The sequence below is a fragment of the Schistocerca serialis genome, unplaced genomic scaffold (assembly GCF_023864345.2).
Source record: "Schistocerca serialis cubense isolate TAMUIC-IGC-003099 unplaced genomic scaffold, iqSchSeri2.2 HiC_scaffold_1218, whole genome shotgun sequence".
Lineage (NCBI taxonomy): Eukaryota > Metazoa > Arthropoda > Insecta > Orthoptera > Acrididae > Schistocerca > Schistocerca serialis.
This window is the reverse complement of record NW_026047423.1, coordinates 57501-62500: the sequence shown is the minus strand read 5'-3', so window position 1 is coordinate 62500 and position 5000 is coordinate 57501.

Genomic DNA, 5000 nt, shown 5'->3' with positions numbered 1-5000 from the left:
TACGTCCGCCATGTCGAGCGCACCACAAAACATACCGCCATCTGTAGGTCTCCCTCAGCATGAGCTCCTGCAACGACGATACCGCCATCTATGGGACGCCAAGCCGACTAAGACATCGATGGGCCCACAGTGCCCATCTTTCGACGCCACCCACAAAGCATGCAGCCTCTGTCGACCACAGCACCCATACGCCAGTGCCTCTGCCGCACGAAGTCGTGGACCGGCAATCACACCACCTGCACCCGTTCGTGCCCCACCCCAACCGCCCAACTCGCATCGCCAGCGGATGAACGGCGGACGTTTCCCGCACTCGTAAGGTGCAATTCACACCTATAACATGCGTTTCATGAAGAGATATTTCCAATATGCGACATTCCCGCTGTCCCTATTCATGAGCTGCGAGCTGTACCACGTACAAGCTACAGACGCGATCGCATTGCTCACTGTACGGATTCTCATGCTGAGCCATCAGCTAGGAAGCGCCCCATCCATGTCGGCACCCGTGGGCGTTGCACTCGCAGTCGCAAAAAACGCTGGGCAAATATATATCTCGGAAGAGTAACGACAGTCCGAGCCTCCTGGCGTTGCACTCGCAGCCGCAAAAAAACGCTGGGCACATATATGTCTCGGAAGAGTAACGACAGTCCGAGTCTCCTGCGTGGGAAGAGTCTTTCTAGGCCCTGACCCACGGGAAGGGTGTAGCTTCCCCCATCCCGGACATTTGACGTCGTCACACTACCGGTATTGACTAATAGACTGATTGCTGATAATCATTAGCCATACACTGGGGGAAACGGCCGACAGGGGCGGCAACATAGTGGAGCCGCAGTGTCACTAATGTACAGAGATAGAACAGTTTCGACTGGAACTAGAGTAACCGTATACACGGCACTGATTAGTAATAGATGCAGAGCCATCAGAATACAGATAATATATACAACCGTCCCTATACATGCTGAAAGACTCTGCACACAATGAGAACCACACGTCAGCCAGACACTCTTATCACACACTACTCTCTTATCACACACAATATCTAACCACCAGCATGGAAGAACATCCAGTGCATCCTCTCCGCCACATGACACAATCCACACTATCATTACCAGACCGGGAGGTCCACCCAGAAAACACAATATCCCACCCTTCCGACATCCGCACATTGCTCAGCTAAGCCACGAACACCCACACATGTCCTACACAGTGGTGCACCCAACATCACAATACTGCCTCCTGTCACAGCACACAAACAATGGCAGGAATGAAAGACACAGATCTGCCACAACCATGGAATCGGAGCGCCGCCTGTCATGAGCCAAAAGTGCATCCTGACGTGACAAATCGGATAATACCGCAGGCATCCAATTACGATAATCACTATCAACGAACCTGCCGCCCCCCCCCCCAATACACCTTTCCCTACAACAATGTGTATCTGAACCTACGCTATATCGTACCTTAACCTAACCTATATCGTACCTTAACCTAACCTATATCGTACCTTAACCTAACCTATATCGTACCTTAACCTAACCTATATCGTACCTTAACCTAACCTATATCGTACCTTAACCTAACCTATATCGTACCTTAACCTAACCTATATCGTACCTTAACCTAACCTATATCGTACCTTAACCTAACCTATATCGTACCTTAACCTAACCTATATCGTGCCTTAACCTAACCTATATCGTGCCTTAACCTAACCTATATCGTGCCTTAACCTAACCTATATCGTGCCTTAACCTAACCTATATCGTGCCTTAACCTAACCTATATCGTGCCTTAACCTAACCTATATCGTGCCTTAACCTAACCTAATTTGTGCCTTAACCTAACCTAATTTGTGCCTTAACCTAACCTAATTTGTGCCTTAACCTAACCTAATTTGTGCCTTAACCTAACCTAATTTGTGCCTTAACCTAACCTAATTTGTGCCTTAACCTAACCTAATTTGTGCCTTAACCTAACCTAATTTGTGCCGTAACCTAACCTAATTTGTGCCGTAACGTAACCCATGTTGTGCCGTAACGTAACCCATGTTGTGCCGTAACGTAACCCATGTTGTGCCGTAACGTAACCCATGTTGTGCCGTAACGTAACCCATGTTGTGCCGTAACGTAACCCATGTTGTGCCGTAACGTAACCCATGTTGTGCCGTAACCTAACCCATGTTGTGCCTTAACCTAACCCATGTTGTGCCTTAACCTAACCCATGTTGTGCCTTAACCTAACCCATGTTGTGCCTTAACCTAACCCATGTTGTGCCTTAACCTAACCCATGTTGTGCCTTAACCTAACCCACGTTGTGCCTTAACCTAACCTACGTTGTGCCTTAACCTAACCCATGTTGTGCCTTAACCTAACCCATGTTGTGCCTTAACCTAACCCATGTTGTGCCTTAACCTAACCCATGTTGTGCCTTAACCTAACCCATGTTGTGCCTTAACCTAACCCATGTTGTGCCTTAACCTAACCCATGTTGTGCCTTAACCTAACCCATGGTGTGCCTTAACCTAACCCATGTTGTGCCTTAACCTAACCCACGTTGTGCCTTAACCTAACCCACGTTGTGCCTTAACCTAACCCACGTTGTGCCTTAACCTAACCCACGTTGTGCCTTAACCTAACCCACGTTGTGCCTTAACCTAACCTACGTTGTGCCTTAACCTAACCCATGTTGTGCCTTAACCTAACCCATGTTGTGCCTTAACCTAACCCATGTTGTGCCTTAACCTAACCCATGTTGTGCCTTAACCTAACCCATGTTGTGCCTTAACCTAACCCATGGTGTGCCTTAACCTAACCCATGGTGTGCCTTAACCTAACCCATGGTGTGCCTTAACCTAACCCATGTTGTGCCTTAACCTAACCCATGTTGTGCCTTAACCTAACCCATGTTGTGCCTTAACCTAACCCATGTTGTGCCTTAACCTAACCCATGTTGTGCCTTAACCTAACCCATGTTGTGCCTTAACCTAACCCATGTTGTGCCTTAACCTAACCCATGTTGTGCCTTAACCTAACCCATGTTGTGCCTTAACCTAACCCATGTTGTGCCTTAACCTAACCCATGTTGTGCCTTAACCTAACCCATGTTGTGCCTTAACCTAACCCATGTTGTGCCTTAACCTAACCCATGTTGTGCCTTAACCTAACCCATGTTGTGCCTTAACCTAACCCATGTTGTGCCTTAACCTAACCCATGTTGTGCCTTAACCTAACCCATGTTGTGCCTTAACCTAACCCATGTTGTGCCTTAACCTAACCCATGTTGTGCCTTAACCTAACCCATGTTGTGCCTTAACCTAACCCATGTTGTGCCTTAACCTAACCCATGTTGTGCCTTAACCTAACCCATGTTGTGCCTTAACCTAACCCATGTTGTGCCTTAACCTAACCCATGTTGTGCCTTAACCTAACCCATGTTGTGCCTTAACCTAACCCATGTTGTGCCTTAACCTAACCCATGTTGTGCCTTAACCTAACCCATGTTGTGCCTTAACCTAACCCATGTTGTGCCTTAACCTAACCCATGTTGTGCCTTAACCTAACCCATGTTGTGCCTTAACCTAACCCATGTTGTGCCTTAACCTAACCCATGTTGTGCCTTAACCTAACCCATGTTGTGCCTTAACCTAACCCATGTTGTGCCTTAACCTAACCCATGTTGTGCCTTAACCTAACCCATGTTGTGCCTTAACGTAACCCATGTTGTGCCTTAACCTAACCTATAATGTGCCTTAACCTAACCTAAAGTGCGCCGTAACCTAAACTATATTGCGCCTTAACCTGACGCACGTTGTCGCTGAACCTGCTCTGTAATTGTTATGCAACCCGTTAAAGTAGTGTAGTGTTGCCTAACCGCAACCCTCGCAATATAGTTCGCTACTCGCACTGCCCGGTCCCCTGTGTATCGCGTCATGTTAAACACCTTGCAGGTGTTGCTGACTTTCCACATGCTCCTGCTATACACTGTAGTGTGGATAGCAGCAGGACGTACATGCCCCCCCCCCCTTCCCCCCTGCCTTCGCAAGCTGGTCGGTGAGAAGTTTGCATGTTCAATGCCCTTCGCATGCCGACGTACTCAGCCTACGTTGTGGTACGGCCTGTCACCTGTCCGCCGATGTACGCAAAACCCACAAACTGTACTGCACATTGCTCCGTATGTACTGAATGATACATCGTGGCCCATGTGACCGTATGACGACAGCGCCTAGCAACGGCGGACCATACAGTCCAAATATTGTGCACGCAGCTACGTGTCGTCTCCCTATAAGAGCTGGATTGCAGTGTGGTACGCCATACAGACGTGTGGGAGGAACGGACGCCCTGGATGGCGATCAGCATGAGCAGTCTGTTGATGTAGTGGAGCGTGTATTCGGACGTAGTCGTCTCTTCTCACACACCGTGATAGCATGTTGCACCGCGTTCCACATCTGCGACATGCTGCAGAGGCGGGCTGACAGTCGTTCGCGCAATGGACACCGCATACGTACGGGGTCTACCTTCCACGTGTTCTCTAGGCGTGCACATGTTGTTGCGTCTATGTGGGCAGACGTAGTGTGTTGTGACACCTGACACAGGCATGCAATACTCGTTGCAAATGGCGATGGACGTGTACGTTTGCTGGTGACGTTACGCAAATGAACAACCGGTAACCCGTTGTGGTGCGGTTGTTCTCGCTAGAGGTGAATCAGTGTTGGCGACGATCGGTCGAGCTATTAACCGGTTGTTTCAGGGATACCCACCATGCCCACGAACGTGAAAGGGGACCCACCATGCCCACGAACGTGAAAGGGGATCTGGGTGTGAGGCGATACGCGGCGGTGGCTGGGTGGGACCGTCCCCGGCCGGTGAGGGGGGGCCGCCCGGCGTGCTGGCAGCGCGGTGCGTGGGCGCACGCGCTACAGCCGGCTGGTGGGGGCGGCCGGTGGCAGGCGCGCCGGCCGACGGACGCGGCAGGCGGCGCAGCTGCGCGCCGGCGCCCCCTGCTC